The following is a 19341-nucleotide window of genomic DNA, read 5'->3' as shown; positions in this document are numbered from 1 at the left end:
TCCAGATGCACCGGAGAAGGGTGTAGCTGCCATAGGCCTTGGAAGGAGAGGGGGAATGGTGGCGACCATGCTGACCTCCGAAGCTCTTGCGGTTGCAGCGCCACTCGGGCCTGCGTTATTGTTGCGGTTAAATGTTCTCCGGGGTTGCTCCCTGTCCTGGTCAATCAGACCTTGCTTCATCGCATCCTCGATTTGTACCCCCATCTCATGTAGATCCGAAAAGGTGAGAAAGGGGAGTACAATCATCTTCTGCATCAATTTTGGTTGAAGATTGCACACAATCATCCGGATTTGGTCCTTATCAGTGGGCCTCAAAGTCATCATCAGTGCCTTCGTCCTCCACCGAGTTACGAAATCTGAGAAAGTCTCTTTGGGCTCCTGCCTTGTCGTTTCGAGATCACGAGTTGTAATCTTGATCTGGGTATTGTACGAGTACTGTGCGACAAAGGCTTCGGCCATTTCATCCCAACTTCTTTTTACCTTATCTTCCAACTTTGCGTACCAGATAGCGGCCACACCTGACAGGGTTCGGCCAAACAGCGAAAGCTTTTGTGGTCGGGTTAGGCCCATTAGTCGCAGTATATCTGAGAATAACCGGAGGTGGACCATGGGATCTCCAGATCCGTCGAAACGATCAATCTGCGGCATCTTGAATCTATTTGGAAATGTTACGGCCACATCGGTATATCCGTCCTTGATATCCGGAATAGCCTTTACCCCTTGTGATTTCTTGAAAAGCTTCTCGAGTTTGCTCAGTTTCAGAGCTGTATGGTCTATTTCGAACTCAAAGGGAGAGTCCGGGTGGTTGGGTGTATGGGTCTTGGATAGTTGAGGTGGAAGCGGGGGCGGAGCTGGCCCCGTTGGAAGGTCCGTGTCCTCTTGGATGTTTTGGACATTGGGTAAGGTGTTCTGGGTGTTTGGCAGGGTATTTTGGACAGTAGGTGCCTGCTCGGGTAACGGGATCCCTGGTGGGGGAGGAACTGGATATGAGGCAGATGCTGCGTTTTGTTTTTGCAGTCTAGTGATTAGTTCGGCCTGCTGAGCCATGACTGTGGCTTGCTGTCTAGAGAACTCTGCTTGGCGGGCAACGTCCTCCTGCATTTGTCTCATGCTCTCTTGGAGCTGGCGCATCATTTCTTCCATCCTGGCAGTATTCTGTTGATCTTGCTGACTGACTGGTATGTGTATCTCTATGGCAGAAACTAAAACCTCAGCCCGACTGTTCACTGCTAGGGTAGACCACTATTCTGGTAACCTCTGCTCAGACACACTGCGTCTTCTCGGCCCTCTTCTGACAATTAGGGGTAGAGAATGAAACACTGGCTGTCCGTCAACCAGATCCTCGGATCGATTGAGCCGGCGACCTCTTGTCCAAAGTGTTTGGGGAATATCTACTGGGTCGGAAGCAATTGTGCTAGAACTGCCCTAGTAAAAAGATAAATAAAGCAATAAGGAAATAAATAAACAGATAGACGGACAGCATAACAGCTTAAAGTAAATGCATGACACACAGCCAGGCATAACAACACACGGTCGATAAGCTAAATACACACTGTCCTCAATCACTGATCATTATCCCTGAATCACTGTCTCCAAAACTGAATCTCTGATACCCGCAGATAACTGATTCTCAAACACTGACTGATGCCCGCAGGCCTGATGCCCCAAACTCATAAACTGATACATGCATTTCCCCTGTAGAGACGCACTCTAAAAGCACATAACAAACAATTGAGAGCCAAAACACCCCTCTGTTGGGGTAGGGTTTCCCTGTCCTATTTTGTCAGGAGCTAGGGTTTCACTACGTATGCAGCGGTTTCAAACAACCTATAAACGGGTAAGCAACCTGTCCTAGTTTGGAATGGTCACTATGGATCCGAATATGCACTAGGTCGAATGGTCAAAAAGGGTGCCCTGGTAAAACCGGGGTTTGTGTTCCCATACTGGCAGAGCCCACAACCGGTCAGCCTTATGGTCATGCCTTGACAAGACAAGTCTCCGGCAAACCGTTCAGGAATAGTAGATGGCAAACACGGTGTCCTAGGCGCACCAATGCAAATGCAATGCAAAGAAACATATAAGTGTAGTCAAAACCAGAAATCATGAGTTCGAGTCAAGTTCTCTAACTCCCCAGCAGAGTCGCTAGAAACTGTAGAAGTCCCCCGAACGCCCCGGGAGGAACGAGTCCCGTTCTGTTCGCATTGGGGTCACTACAGCTCAGGACTCTCAAATTGTCACGGTTCGTAATCTGAACCAAAGAGTCCAAATCCGGCAAATCGTTTTGAGAAAACAGATTTTTAGAAAAGAAATGCCAAACATGGACTACTTTGCCAGATACAGAGTCGCCACCTAAATATTTTATTTTGGGGAAATTTAGGAAACCCTGACTCGTTGCCTAAGGCCACGTGTCCGTCATCACCAAAGTTGCCTCGGCTCGGGAACTTGGGTACGATTGGGGAAGGTCACTTTGTGAGCACCCCCGCTCGCCCGATTAAAGATCGGCCTCTACTAACCATGATATCTATTTTTGAAAACATTATGTGTTCTTATTCCGGTTATTAGCCTAGATTACTATGTGATGCGCACAGCATACAAGTATAGACTGGATCGCCTGAATTGGAACAAAACATTTCATGTTTGTTTGTTTTGAAAATGGTTTGATGGTGCTACCCGCAAGTAGGCTAAGACGTAGATTTGCCACCTTCTGGTGGGCTTAGAAAACAAGATTTTGCCACTATCTAGTGGGCTTAAAACACACATTTGATGAATTGTTCCAATCCAAATAACCCAACCTTCACCCACAGGCATTCAGACAGTTATATCACATAAGCATATAGCCTCATGGTAAGCGTGCTAATCATGGCAATCATTCACACGCATGCAAGGATGCTAAAGCATAAAACTTACCGAGTACTCTAAGCCAAAACAGAAGCTAATTAGAAATCCATGTATGATCCTAATTACACGGAAATGCCTAATGCAACACATGCAAAAATGCAACTATAGCAGGCTCGGCTATTCTAAACATGGCATATGAAATGCTACAGCTAACATGTATTCAACTTGGAATTGAAAATACAATGCAGTTAGTATGATGCGCCGAGCCCGGTGCATGCAAAACAGATGAATGAATGCAAACATGCTATCATACTGTATGCTAATTGAAACATGCCCTAATCTAACCATCATAAGCGGGTAAATAAAAGGGAGAAAGACGTGGGGTTGGAAGACATACATCACACACACGCACACTTATTATAGTTGTGCCCTCGCTCGGAGGGTCCGAATAAATAATATACAGTCCCAAATAATTACAGTCCAAATAATTACAAAAATCCTAATTAATTACCAAATTAACTAAGAAAACAATAAACTGGCATGCAAGCCAGGGACTGCCTTGACTCTTCTTCAGATGATGGATGATGCATGTCCGGGTCACCTTTGCACGGAAATCTACTGTGATGCCCCAATTAGCCTCTGTTTTGCAATATTTTTTGGAAAGCGCGCCAAGCCCCGGAAGACTGCTGATTCTTGATTTGCTGCAACAGAGAGCAGGAAAGGGGCATGGCAATGTATTTTCACACATGTATGCGGGACTACTCTTCAGGGAGTGTAGTCATCGATCCTCATGCCACCAATCACGCATATCGATGCATGATGGCTGAGGAGTCGATTTGCATGACGCAATATGGAATGAATGTACACATAAACACAACAAAACCTAAACTCCATCATGGATAATTCGGAGTGTCGGTGACTGGGAATTGAGACACGTTCCGTCACTCGAAGTACGAAACGTACCTCGTTTCCCGTGCTCAGGCTAACTCCTATCCCAAGCATAATGCAATATGCATGACATGGATGAAATGTAACTAAGATACAACCTAACATACACAATGCTATGAAATGGCATACACGATGCACGAGATAACATGGCATACACAATGCGCTAACATACAACCTAGCATACAAAATGCTATGAAATGAAATGGCATACACAATGCATAATAGACTTACACCAACATGAGTGGACCTCAGCCACACTCACATAGGAGGCCATTAGATGAAAATGAGATACTCGAAATGCGTGCACACGTGCACGCAAACCGAGGACCGAACCTAAGGCACGAATGCCACTCTACCAAAGCATGGCAAGGCATGGAATATGGCATACTAGTATGCAAATTTCAGCGCTAGAATATGACCCAAAACAGCCCCGAATCATGGAAACATGGCACCCGATGCATGGAATGAGACCCGAAATGCAAAACTAGGCACACACAATGGCCTATAGCTATACAAAGCATGCATTATTTGAACATGAAGTGTGAAGAAAGATTCAAGGAAGTCCCAAAAAAAGCATATTTACAGTTTTAATCAAGGCCAAACAATGAACAAAAATGGGGCTAAGCTAGCATGCAAAAATGGCCCCGTAAGAGAGGTAATGAAGCAAGTAACAGCTGCTGGCCCCAAATGGCCGAGAGCCCTTTAACAAAGTTGAAGAGAGGCTCAAAATGAAGCACTTTACAGTTTATAACAAGCCACTAATCTAAACACAAACAGGCCTAAAACAATGTGCAAGAAATGGGCCAAAAGGGAGACAAAGAAGCAAGTGATGGTTTCTGGCCTCAAACAGAGGAGGTCCCTTCAACAAAGTTGAAGAGGGGCCAAAAATATGGTATTTTACAGTTAATGACCACACCCAAAACAGTTCACAAGCAAGCCTAAAATATTATGCAAAATAAGGCCTAAAAAGAGGCTTAAACACAAAGTGTAAAAGGGGAGGCTCAAACAGAAAAAGTCCCTTGATAAAAAAATAAGAGGGGGTCAAAATAAGGCCATTTACAGTTCGGACCAGAGTCCAAAAACACAAGCACAAGGGGCTAACAAGTCATGCAAAAAAATGGCCAAAAGAGAGATAAAGAGGCAAGTGACAGATGGAAGCCTCAAACAGTGGAGAGTCCTTCAACAATGTTGAATAAGGGCTCAAAATAAGCCACTTTACAGTTTACAACCAAGCTCAAAACAGTTTAAAAAAGGGCCTAAAATACTATGCAAGAAATAGGCATACAAGAGAGGTAAAGAAGCAAGTGTAAGCTAGAGACCTTAAACATGGAAAGACCCTAAAGAAAAAATGAAAAATACATCAAAACATGACTATTTTCAGTTAGGGTCGGAGCCCAAAAATGGAAGCAAGTATGGCTAATATATTTAGCAAAATAGGGCAAGAAAGAGGGAGGAGAGGACTTACCCTTGAAGACCAAGTCTTTGACAACTCTTGGCTTGAGTTTGGTGGCTCCTTAGCTCTGGAAAACAGCTCCAAGTGGCTGGAATGGAGGATGGGGGTGTGGTGCTAGGTGGTGGTGTGGAAATGGTGTAGGGTTTGGAGAGGTTTTGGTGCTTGGAAGAGAAGGAGAGGGAGAGACAATATAGGAGGCTTAAAGCAAAATTTTGTAACCCTCAGATGGAGCTGGAGCTGCCATTATATAGGAAAAAGAAGGGGAGAAACGGGGGGGAAAATGGGGGGGAAAGAATTCAAGTTTCCCCCCAAAAGTGCAGCCCTCCGGATACAAAATCTGAGGGGAAACAGAATGTATATTTGAACTGTACCAGTGGAGGGGATCATGGCCGGCCGGTTATTGGAGTTGCAGGTGGCCGGATGGCTCTTCCCATGGCCGGCCGGCCAAGGGTCAAAAGGCTCAATGAAGATTAGTGGCCGGCCACCCCAGAAAGAGGGCCTCCCATGTGTGCACAACACAACTATGTAGTCAAAAACTGGAGAAAGTGAACCAGGAGAGAGAAAATACCACTTTTAGGAGGGGTTCAAAAGGGTCAACAAGAATTACTGGCCGGCCATGTGATATTGGTGGCCTCCCAGGTGTGTACAACACAAATATGTGGTTTGGGGCAAGAAAAAGTGGCCTTAGGGTGGTCAACATTGGCTTTCGAGGGAGAAAAAAAAAACGAGCGATGGAGGGCGACGGAGGAAGAAAACGGGTTGTCAGAACAATTGCTGGCCTCCCACCCTTCTACGACCTTTCTAACAATGAAACAGAGGTCCCTGCCAAAAATAAACTGAAACCGATGCAAAATGAAGGTTTGGGGGCCGAAACGCGCCGCCCGAGGCCCCGAAAACTGACTGTTAGGCACCGGAAGTGGTGTTCGACCATGAAGTTGGTCTTTTGAGCCACAGTGTCCCTCAAAATGGAGCAAATAAGATGCATGCCAAAAATCGGAGCAAACGGAGGTGGTTAAGCAGTCCCGAACCGAGCCACACGGCCAACGGCTCCGAAAAACCGAAAACCGGACTCCAAACGGGCAAAATGGCCTACGACCACGAAACGTAGCCTATGGCCACTGAGAGATGATCTACGAGACCTCTCCCTCCCTTCGGGAAGAGAAAACAGAGAAAACAGAGCCTGGTTCGCAAACCGAGGCAAAGCATGAAAGAGTCCAGAAGTCCGGAGGCAAGGCTTGCAGCCGAGACTCTGAAACCTTTGAATGAGCACAATATGCACCATCACCGAGCGTTCAATCGGTGACGTCTGAGTCTTAAGGTCGGTCAAAAATGGGGTGTCTACAGAACCCACCAACTAATTTATAAAACCCTCCAAAATTTGAAAAATTCCTCCAAATATTTTAGTTTTTTAGCGACTAAAATTTATTTTTGTCGTTGAAAACAAGTTTTTGGCGATTAAACTTTTAGTCGCCAAAGATAAAAAAAATATTTTTTTTATTTATATTCAGCGACTAACTATTTTAGTAGCCAAAACTTGATATACGGCGACTTAAATTTTTTTTTGTCCCTGAAAATAAGTTTTTGGCGACCAAACTTTTTGGCGACCAAACTTTTGGTCGCCAAAGATAAAAAATATTTTTTTATTTTCCATTCGGCGACTAAATGATTTTAGTAGCCAAAACTCGATATACGGCGACTAAAATATTTGTTGTCGCTGAAAATATGTTTTTGGCGACCAAACTTTTAGTCGCCAAAGATAAAAAAATAATTATTTATTTTTCATTCGGCATGGTTTTAGTAGCCAAAAACTCAACATATGGCGACTAAAATAATATTTTTGTCGCCAATTCTAGTATTTTTAGCTACTATTTTTTTTAGTCGCCAATAATCCATATATCCCGACTAAAAATAATTAGTAGCTAAATATTATGTTTTTGCTGACTAAAAAAATTTTTAGTCGCCAATTCTACAACTTTTGGCGACTAAATTCTTTTTAGTCGCCAAATGTGCATTTTATTGTAGTGAGATGATTCCATCATATGTTTTACATATGATAATAAATATTTAGATCACATCTTTTAAGTGTGATTAATAACATTTAGATCATATCATTTAAGTGTGATTAATAACCAATAAAACTTGAGATTGAACTTAAATAATCCATTACTAATTATTAATAATAATATAATATTACAATTATATACATTTCTCATCACGGTTAGTGCGTGTGATAAAAAAAAAGATTTAACCACAAAATGTGACTGTTAATCGCAACATATAAATTGTAATTAAAATCTAAATAGAGCTAATATCTAAAATATAATAAATATTATTTGTACAAGAATTTTCTAAAAACAACATTTTTTTTTTGATCAGCAAAAAAACAAAACTTTATTGATGAAAAAGCATAGTACATGCGAAATTACAACAACAAAGAAGGGAAGTGCAGAAAGCATCAAAGCAAACCTTAACAATCCCAACTAGGTTGGCACCGCAAAGGAAGCACAATCATCTGCTAGCACTTATCCAAGATTGGTAAGGGACCAATCAAACAAAACCCAAAGAAGAAATCAAACAAAACAAGCACTGCCAATTCAGACCATGACCATATACCAGCCCAACATAGTAGCCTAACATAACACCATGGCAGACCAACATATCAGTTTAGCATCCATAGATCAAGTCATTGGCTCTTCCTATTGTCACCCACCCAAACTTTGCAACCTTCTCCTCCCAAATAATACCTGATGGCTAACTCTCAAACAATGAAGCAGAGTTGTGCAGCCAATCTGCTTTCATTCTTATGAAGGTCCCCCAATTCCATTGGTGAGGAAACAAGACACTAGAATCTGTGATGATGCTACCATGAGCACCAACACACCAGATATGGACTGATGAACCAAAAGACCCATAAGACTGATGAAACCAATCTGCTAACTCTCTTGTGAAGACCTACATAACCAATCAAACAAAACCCAATACCAGCAGCAAGCCACACATCAAACCAATCCGCCCATTATCATCACACCAGCATTGAACCTCTGTTGCCCTGAACTCCACCTAACAAGCACTGCCAATCAAACAAATGTAGACTACCAGATTTGATCCAGATTAGACAACCACCATTACTGATACAGCCCTACCCATCGCAGACCACCAGATCAGATTTAGTAGCCATATCAGATCAGCAATCCACAGATGAGCATAACAGGCACAAAAAAAGAATGGGCCAATATTGGAACCAGGACTGATGAGCATATCAAACAAATGAAGACTCATAAGACTAATGAAAAATAGGAACACTTCGCATCAGCCAGCACTGCAAAATAGGAACTAACCCAGGACTTACAGCCTGCATCCGATATTGGACCTGCTAGCACTAAGGAATCACCATATTAGTCCAACAGATCAACCCCCAAGACTTGTAGCCCTCTTCTTTCTATACAAACTAGGAATCACCATATCAGTTCAATTTCCATTCCTCAGCAACAAGACTCAAAATAGAACAAATCAGCAACTCAGAACATAACAAAATCAGAACAGATTTGGGCACTCAAGCATAAACCAACCAGTCCTGTAGCAACACACACAAGAGAACCAACTGGTGTTGCCGAAACAAAACAACTGGACAGATTCATTCACCATTCCTTCAAGCACCTGATGAGCCAACAGATTCATCTACCATTCCTGCTTTAAAAACCAGCCTCAGAAATCAATTTGATAAAAAAACCAGCAGCCTGCATACTCATACAGCCAGCTTCAGAAACTCCTAGCCAGAACAGAAATCCCACAAAACAGAACCAAAACTGACAGAACATACAGTGCAAAAAAAAACATAACACCAAAAAAGTCACCAACACCAGCATACTTAGTAGCTATGAAGCACGGACACCTCTCCGAGGGCTCCGTACCAGTGTCGGACACGCGGTGGACACGTGTCTGACAAGCAATAGAGAGTGTCCAATTTTTTTTTTTGCTTTTTCTGAAGCCGGACACGTCCAGGACACGTTATGGACACTTTCGGACACGCACGGGGTCAATTTCAGAATTTACAAAACATTTTTAGGGTCAATTTCAGAATTTACAAAATATTTTTGGGTCAATCTGTAAAAAAGCAAAAATAACTTTTGTTTGCCCTAAATCGATCTAAGAGCTTAGCAGAGAACAAAAAGAGAAAGAGAGAAGGCAAAGATAACAGAGGAGAAAGACAACCTGGTCGCTCGTCCGTCGCTCATCATCGCTCGTCGTCGCTCGTCGCTCGCCGTCACTCCTCGACCGTCGCTCGTAAGGTACACCTTCTTCTTCCTTCCTCGGCTTCAGTCTCCTTCCTTCTTCGCCAGTCGATGTTTCTCTTTCTCTCTCTGTGTCTGTCGAGGTCTCCTCTCTCTCTCTCTCTCTCTCTCTGTCTGGTCTTCTTCCTTCTTCTTCGACTTCGGTCTTTTTTTTTTTTTTTCTATTTTCCTTTTATATTTTTTTCCCTCTATATCTTATTTCAGAACATATATACATATATATATATATATTTATTAATTAGTTTTGTGAATAAGTCTTTTTTTCAGAATATATATTTATATATATATTTATTAATTAGTTTTATTAATATGTCTTTTTTTAGAATATATATATATATATGTCTTATTTCAGAATATATATATATATATATATATATATTATTAGTTTTGTTAATTTTAATAATAATGTGTGTTTATTAGTTTTATTATAGGAACAAATTTGTAATTCTGAAACAATGGCTACTACGGGTGGTAGTTCTAATGATATACCAGATGATGATTTTGATGAGAACAAACCATTGTGGAAGTATGTAACTAAATTAGCAAAACCTGGGGAAGGAGGAGGAAATTGCCAATTACAATGTAATTTTTGTAATAATACTTTCAAAGGTTCATATACAAGAGCAAGGGCACACCTATTAAAACTTCCAGGAAAGGGAATTGGTGCTTGTAAGAAAATTACAAGTCAAAAACTTTCACAATTGCAAAATGAGAATGATGCTGCTGAATTGAGAATTAAAAATGCTCATCCCAAAAATGTACCACTACCCCCTTATAGTGTATCAATTGGTAGTAGTTATGCTTATGAATCAAAGAAAAGGTGGACATGTGCAAGTGGGAGTGGAAGTGAGAGTGGGAGTGGAAGTGCGCCTGGGAGTGGGAGTGCTATTGAGAAAGCATTCAACATGAAGGATAGAGAGCAATTACATTTTGAAATTGCTAGGATGTTCTACTCGGGAGGGGGGGTACCATTTAATCTCGCAAGAAATCCTTACTATGTTAGCTCTTACACACTTGCTGCAAACCATAATATTCCTGGATATTTGCCTCCTGGTTATAATTTGTTACGAACCACATTACTTCAAAAGGAGAGGGCAAATATTGATAGATTGTTGCAACCAATTAGGGGCACATGGAAGGAAAAAGGGGCGAGCATTGTTAGTGATGGTTGGAGTGATTCTCAAAGGAGGCCTTTGATTAATTTTATGGCGGTGAGTGAAAATGGGCCTATGTTTATTAAGGCAGTTGATTGTTCTGGAGAAACTAAAGACAAATATTTTATTGCAAATTTGATGAAAAAAGTGATTAATGAGGTTGGGGCTAGTAATGTTGTTCAAGTCATCACGGATAATGCTCCTAATTGTAAGGCAGCTGGACAACTCATTGAAGCTCAATTCTCTCATATTCTATGGACTCCTTGTGTAGTGCACACATTAAATCTAGCTTTGAAAAATATTTGTGCGGCAAAGAATATTGAGAGGAATGAGGTCACATATGAAGAGTGTAGTTTGATTAGTGATATTGCCGGAGATGGTTTGATGATTAAAATTTTTATCTCTAATCACTCAATGCGATTGGCTATGTACAATGAATTTGTGTCTTTGAAGTTGTTATCGGTTGCCGAAACACGATTTGCCTCCACAATTGTGATGCTCAAAAGGTTGAAGCTTATAAAACATGGGCTTCAAGCAATGGTAATTAGTGACAAGTGGAATTGCTATAGAGAGGATGATGTTGGGAAGGCAAAATTTGTAAAAGAAAAGATTTTGGATGATGTGTGGTGGGACTACATTGATTATATTCTTTCCTTCACGGGTCCTATATATGACATGCTTAGGGCTTGTGATACGGACAAACCTTGCCTTCACTTAGTGTATGATATGTGGGACACAATGATAGAGAAAGTGAAGATGGCAATATATAGGCATGAAGGGAAAAGAATAGATGAGGAATCTACATTTTACAATGTGGTACATCAAATTCTCGTAGATCGTTGGAATAAAAACAATACTCCTCTCCATTGTATGGCACATTCATTGAATCCAAAGTAAGTATCACATTTAAATTTGTTTTAGATATTTCATTTTAATGGACTTATCTAGTCTTTCTTGAAACAATTATTTTTTCCTATTTTGTATTGTAGATATTATAGTGATGAGTGGCTCCATGAGGATCAAAATAGAGTTCCTCCACATAGGGATGAAGAGGTGACACGTGAGAGGAACAAGTGTTTTAAGAGGTATTTTGAAGATATCACAGAGCGAACCAAGGTGATAACTGAGTTTGGAAAATTTTTGGGTTATGTTGAAGCATTCTCGGAGTATGATTCCATTCATAATAGGTGGCACATGGACCCTTATACTTGGTGGTGTGCATATGGTGCATATGCACCATCTCTTCAAAAACTAGCTTTGAGATTACTTGTGCAACCTGCCTCTTCATCTTGTTGTGAGAGAAATTGGAGTACTTACTCCTTTATTCACTCAGTGAGAAGGAACAAAATGGTCCCTTAAAGAGCGAAGGACTTGGTGTTCATTCATAGCAATCTTCGTCTTTTATCAAGGAGGAGCTCCCAATACTTACAAGGAGAGACAAAAATATGGGACATTGCTGGAGATAACTTTGACTCACTTGATGATATTGGAATGCTTGGTATAGCTAACCTCTCACTTGATAAACCAGCTATGGAGGCAGTCCTATTTACAGATGAAGGAGAAGATGGAGGTGGTGGTGAAGATGTTGTAATAGTTTCCTCTACTTAAATTCACATTTTCTGATATTTATGGATTTTGTAATAGATGATAGTTGTTGGTACATTGGATAATTTTATATTTTGTGGTTTGATTTTCATGCATTTTGTAACAAATGATGGTTGGTAGCTTCGAATGGCATGTTATGTATTGATGGAATGCAATTTTATGTTATTTCAATGTTTTTTTAATTATTTTTTAATAATTTTATGACATATAATAAATAAAATTAATTATATATATTGAACGTGTCCCCAGTGTGTCGTGTCCCCCATTTTTTGAAAATTTGCGTGTCGGCGTGTCGCGTGTCGTGTCGCGTATCTGTGTTCGTGCTTCATAGCTTAGTAGCAATTCAGCATCCTTAGGTCTCATTTTCTACACACAGTTGCAGACCTGCTTCAGGTTATATAACACATCGTGCACCGAGTAATTAAACTCTTTCAAGGATGAAACAGCCCACATAGCAACTCTAGTTTTTACTAGATCAGCCAAATCATTCAAAGGCGGTTGTGCTTCATTAAATATGCACTCATTCCTGAGTTTCCACACTGACCACATTATTGCCAATGGTATCATCTTCCAGATCTCCTTTACATTTTTCTTCATTTTTGGGCCTGACCAGCAGTGAAGTACTGCCTCCACTGAACCAGGAATAGCCCAACTCAGGTTCCACCAACTCACAATACTGGCCCATATTCTCCAGATCTTAGGACAATGAAGGAGGACATGGTTTAAAGACTTCACCTCATATTTACAAAACACACACAGTGCACTAACATTAGAATTCAATACTCCAATCCTTTGTAAAAACTCAGAGGACTTAATCCTACCTCTCTAAGCCAACCAGCTTAGAAACTGTACTTTGAGAGGAGCTAAGTAATTCCAAATGCTTTTAGTGACTGTGGTAGTTGGCCCTTTACATGCTACCACCCACTTCCAGATTGATGACACATTAAAGACTCCAGAAGGGTGAGCTAACCAAGAGCAATAGTTTCAACCTCGTCATTTAGTCTAGGAGCACTCTGTAACAAATCATTAAGTTTCAACACTTCCTCCTCTTCCCAAGCAAGAAGAGGCCTTCTAAAATCAATATTCCAGACTGTACCCACTCCTCTACTATGAACATACTCAAACAGAGTGCCATCCTTTTCAACTGACAAGGAAAATAATCTGGTAAATACCTCATTCAGACTTTGATTATTAATCCACCTATCAATCCAGAACCACACTCTTCTACCATTTCCAACAATTACCTTAAAATTTTGCCAAAAGAAATCTCGCAAGTTAGGATTTTTTGCAGCCATTGAATGTACGCCCTGCCACAAATTTGACATGGGCAGTGACTCTCCTAAAAATGGGCTCCATCTACCACCCAAACCTCCATATTTACTGCATACCACTTGTTTCCATAAAGTTGAATCCTCTTTGCCATATCTCCACCACCATTTAATTAAGAGGCACTCATTAACTTGACTTAGATTTCTCACACCTAGCCCACCTTGATTTTTGCTTAGACAAATCTCCTTCCAGCTAACTAGGTGCACTTTTTTTTCGGATTTCAGAGCCTCCCCAAAGAAATTGGCTTGAATTTTGTCTAGTGATTTTGCAATCCCCACTGGCAGCTTGAAGATGGATAGGAAATAAATTGGCAAGCTTGTCAAAACAGACTTTATTAGTGTTAATCTTCCTGCAAAAGACAAATACCTTCTCTTCTATGAAGCTAGCTTACTCTTGAACTTATCCACTACTGGTTTCCATGAGCTCTTTCTTCTTGGATTTGCTCCTAATAGAAGTCCCAGATATTTCATTGGCAGCTTTTGGCTGAGGTAGTTAAGTTTTTTTGCAAAGACCTTCACTAAGTCATCCTGAATACCCACCCCACACACTTTGCTTTTATGGAAAATTATTTTGAGTCCTGACATCACCTCAAAGCATCTTAAGATCCTTTTCAAAGCAACAATTTCTTCCCATTCAGCTTCACAAAATATAATAGTATCATCAACAAATTGCAAGTGTGATAGTTTCAACTCATTTGGCCCTACTGTGACTCCTCTGATCAAACCCTCTTCTTTTGCTCTTTCCATAAGTATATTAAGGCCCTTCGCTACAATATTAAAGAGGAAAGGTGAAAGTGGGTTGCCTTGCCTAAGGCCTTTCATAGGGGAAAACTCTGAAGTAGGTGATCCATAGTACTGAAATTCTAGCTGTAGATATGCATGCCTTTATCCAACCCACCCATTTCTCACCAAAACCAAAATTGGCCATCATTGAATACAAAAACTCCCAATTTACTGAGTCATATGCCTTTTCAAAGTCCAATTTTAGGATGATTCCTTTCTTTTTTGACCTTCTTCACCAATCCACCACTTCATTGGCAATTAGAACTCCATCTAGAATGTATCTTCCACTTAGAAATGTCGTTTGTACTTGACTAATGATCTTTGGTAAGACCTTCCTCAACCTTTTTGATAAGACTTTGGCAATTATTTTATACATGGAGCTAACCAAACTGATTGGCCTATAGTCACTTAGACCTATTGGATTTTCCTTCCTTGGAATTAAGGTAATAAATGAACTATTCACTCCTTTGGCCAACTTACCATTGGAGTGGAACTCATACATCATCTGCACAATCTCCCCTTTCATGATGTCCCAGCATTTTTGGATACACTTTAGATTAAAACCATCCAGCCCCGGGGCTTTATTACCATCACAGTCGTTGATTGCTGCCCAAATTTCATCCTCTAAAAAATCTGCCTCCAATAATTTAGTTGAATCTGTTTGACTAAGTGAGGCAAAAACACCTGACAACTTTGGTCTACACTTCCATTCTTCAGTGAACAATTGACTGAAATGACTAACCACAGCCTGTTTAATCATCCCAGGCTGATCATGCAGTACTCCATACTCATTAATTGAGTTCAACAAGTTTTTCCTTTGCCAACATTGAGCACATATGAATAACTAATAATGTCATATATTTCATAAATGAAAATCGAATATTGAAAAAATATATACAATAAAAGTTAAGGAATAAAAGGTTTTTTTTTACTTTGATTACACACTAGAAATCTCATTAAAAAAAAAAAAAAAACCTTAGGAAAAACTTAGAGTTATTGAATGTTGTCTTCTTTGATCTTATTTTTCGTCTCTCCAAGCAATTTCTGACCTGAATAAAGAATTTTTGTTATGAAAATATCTTCAACAAAACAAAATTAATAGGGGCATTTGTTTGTATTTACCCCAACAATTTCTAAGAAACCAACAAAAAATTAAAGAACTAAAAAAACACTTAAATATCAGCCAACCAAAAATAAAAAGAAAAAAAAACTAAAAATGAAAAATTATAATTCTCCTTGTTTCTTTGCATTTTCCCCAATTTTCTGACCAGCCAAACAGAAAATCAATAAACATAAAAAAAAAAAAATTAACATCTACCCAAAATTGTAGGATATAAAAGAAGAAATGGAAAAAAGATACAATGGTGAGGCATTTATAGGCTTGAAGGAGTCTTTAGGGATGAAATGGGTCCCCGCACATATAATTAAAGGAACAGTCTTTGGGGGATGGCAAATTCAACTAATGATTCATGGGTAATAAGAGCAATTTTCAATCTGAGAGAGTTGGCTTAGCCTTTGATTAGAGATATCCAAACCCACACTAAAAAAATAATCTTTCTAGAACAAGAGATATCCCAAAATCTTCGAAGGTTAGGTTGGTTATCCTTTCAAATATAATAATAAAGAAGGTAATCCAGTCACAAATGGAAATAAATGAATCAGCTAGGCAACTTCAACACAATTAAGGTCAATACCAAATAAGGACCCAAATGACATACCTGATATAGTTGTGGACCCTTGTCATGAAAGCCAACAACCAACAGTGAAACACTAAAATTCCTTATACCACTACACAAGAAACAGAAGGGTAAGAAATTGCAACAAAAATAAGCATATGCAAGAGCTAAGATAAATCACATGAGAAGTCATAGAAGCAGAGATGAGTCTTAGTGTGAAACCTAAGAGGAGGTTAACATAAGTTCCAAAACCATTACAGATGTTGGGGTCAGCTTCAAAAACTTCAAGATCGAAGTATCTTGTCTTAGATAGAAATTATGAGTAATCAACTTGACTATGTACAACAATTATTGGTTTTTTGAAACCCAAATAAATACAAAATAACTTAATTCCAAAGTATAGCCCAAACTTGTTAATGTGTATGCAAAATATTTTAGTATTCTTGATTGGTAAGATTGCTTTATATCATTAAATCTTACTTTCTTAATTTATGAATGATTTACATGTAAGCTTTGTCTCTTTGTGGCAAATATAGAAGATGAAAACTGATAATTTAAACATCACTTACCTTAAGTTCGAGTTTCCTCAGTAATCTTTGTTGGAGAAAAAGGTTTTATGGTGACTTTAATGTGAAATTAAAGTAGGTCCCAACCATTGGTTGAGGTGGGATTAAATGGGTTTAGATTATTTGTAATAAGGTCTTTATACCACAAAAAGAATGACCAAAAACTCATTAAGAATTGAATGAGAAATTGTCTCACAAAGTTGGCCTCATGAATGAGGTATCGGAAATTATGTATAACTACCAATCTCACATTGATTGTAGAGGAAAACTTTGATGGTATTTGAACCTCAAGATTTTGATAAGGGTATGTGCCTTTTGGGGCATCCAAATTTTTCGAAGGAAGGGAGTTATGGATGTTTCAAGGATGGGCTTGGGCCAAGACTATGGTCCAAGTTGGCTATGCAAAAATTGCCATACGTGCGCGTGCGTTGCCCGAACTAGGCCTGGTCCGGGGTCTGTGATCCGTGGGTCGTGGATCGTGGGTTAACCAACGTTGGAGGCTGGAATGGGTTAGGTTTGGGCTAGGCCGAATTGGTGGTCCACCAACCTAATCTTTTTGGGCTGAATCTGTAGAGTGGCTGCTGATATATTTATATATTCACACACGTGTGTAACTCACACACTTAAGTCCCATCAGTTTTGCAGAAGTTATTGGGTAGTTTTGCCTGCATTAGTTGCTAGCCTTCATGGTTGGAAGGTTTCTCCTCTCTCCCGCATTGTGTATAAAAGGAGGCCCATCTCCCTTGGTTTCAACATAGAATTTTTGCTTCCAGAACATATTGTCAGTTTGTTCCTATAATTTTGTTCCTATGTGAGAGAGTGTTGCCATTGTCGGTTTGCCAAAGCTAACAGAAGGTGCTTTTGCTTAGCCGATCTAAACAGTCGTATCTAGGGAGACAGAAGTAGACATACCTCCAGTACCCACGGTGAAGCGGGTAATCTGTTTTAAGGAGACTGTGGTATCACACAAGTTTCGGTTTGCTTCTTTACAATTTTTTTGATTTGATATGTATTTATGTTCATCATGTTTATGGTATGGAATTTATTTTATTAAATATGAATTTATTTGTTTTGTTTAATTACACAATTTGTACAACAATCTTAAGACAGATTAATACATTCCCCATGAAATTATACAAATAGAATTCATGATTAGGATGTATAGTTTATTTGTTGTTTGCTACTGGTCATGGAAAATCAAAAGTTGTTCAGAATGATTAATTATATACTTTTTCTTCTACACCTCTTGTTCCGGAGCCTTAATATATATAGGAGTTCACTATTTCCCACTTGGAGTTCATGATTCCTTTAATCATAGATATATATTTGTTCCGTACCTAATATTCTTACATGCTTAAGTCCGCTGTTATTCAATTTAATTGGTATGGTATGCCATTGATTACATATATGAATTCATGATTACAAATCCCTGTTTAGATTAGAAAATTTATATATGTAATGGTATGTGTTAATTTTATGGTTCGGTGGTGATAGAGACCACTAATTTAATAACTCTAAACCCACCACTAATGAGGTGGCAAAGTAAAAAAAAAAAAAAAATACAAACTGTAGTGGTAGCTCTAATTAGTGCTCCCACTCATTTTCCTTTTACGGTTTTAATTTAATCAGAATGCTTAATCTCATGATTTTAATTTAATCCGAATGTTTAATCTCTCTTGCATAATTTGTCTGCTTATTTGGTGATAATATAATTTTATTGTATGAGCATGATTCATAATTTCCTACCATGCTTTGCATGTCTTTTTATTTTATAATTTTATAACATAATTTGCATGCTTATGAGTGTTTAACTTGTAGTTAATATTGACATGCTAATTATTTTCTAGTTTCTAGTATAATCAACATGCTCAATATATATATATTTTTTACATTCTAGTTTACTTCACATGTTTATTAATCCTAGATTTGTAGGATATTTGCATGATCTTATTTCTAAAATAATTTACATGATAATTGCTAGGAACAATCACATGTTTTTTATTTTTTTTATTTTATTATTTTTTATTTTTTTTGGGTACATTGGAAAAAAAAAAAACAAAAAACAAAAAACATTCACATGTTTATTACATGGTTTTGTTATGTAAAAATTTCATATAACTCTTGCCTATTAAATTTTTAATTTAAGTATTTGGAGTTATAATTTTTTTTGTAGCTTGTCTGTATTTATGTACATGATTATTGTGTAATAATTTCCTATAACTCTTGTCAATTAATTTTAATTTAATTTTTAGAGTTATAAGGTTTGTAATTTATTTGAGAGTTATAAGTTTAATTGTATAACTTGTCTAGCATTTTTAATTAAATTAATTGATTATTTTTACAGTTTCTTTAGATTATTTGTTTTGTATTTTGTTGTGTTTTCTGCTAAGTTTCTCTACAAGAAAATCTATGTAGAAGAGGATGGGAAAAAATACAAATCCCAATGGAAAAATTTGGGATTACAATAAAATTTGGACTACTAACCTTTTTGATTGAACAAAAATACCAAAGCGAGGAAAGGAATTTTGGACAAATAAGAATCCTTATTTGGATTGGTTTCATTTCTTTTTATTTGAAGCAATATTTTGCTTGAGTTTTAATTTGGTTCATTTACCAATTTGTAGAAGCAAGTTTTATTTGCTTATAACTGTTGTAGCAATTTTTTATAAATTGCATGTAAGCTTGGAACTTGGTTTGG

The 19341-nt window shown here is 38.7% G+C and overlaps 1 long non-coding RNA gene across 2 annotated transcripts in view; it reads right to left on the bottom strand.

Annotated features, from left to right (window-relative positions):
* The window catches only part of LOC145814615 (uncharacterized), a 73677-nt gene that overhangs the window by 27830 nt on the left and 26506 nt on the right, over window positions 1-19341 (bottom strand). For both annotated transcript variants that reach the window (XR_014357961.1, XR_014357960.1), the window contains exon 3: window positions 16120-16189. This is a non-coding gene — a long non-coding RNA (uncharacterized LOC145814615). The remainder of the gene's footprint in view (window positions 1-16119; window positions 16190-19341) is intronic.

The sequence above is a fragment of the Camellia sinensis genome, unplaced genomic scaffold (assembly GCF_055761805.1).
Source record: "Camellia sinensis isolate YWXY unplaced genomic scaffold, ASM5576180v1 Unanchor12, whole genome shotgun sequence".
In the NCBI taxonomy this organism is placed as follows: Eukaryota; Viridiplantae; Streptophyta; class Magnoliopsida; order Ericales; family Theaceae; genus Camellia; species Camellia sinensis.
This window is presented reverse-complemented; position numbering and strand designations above follow the sequence as displayed.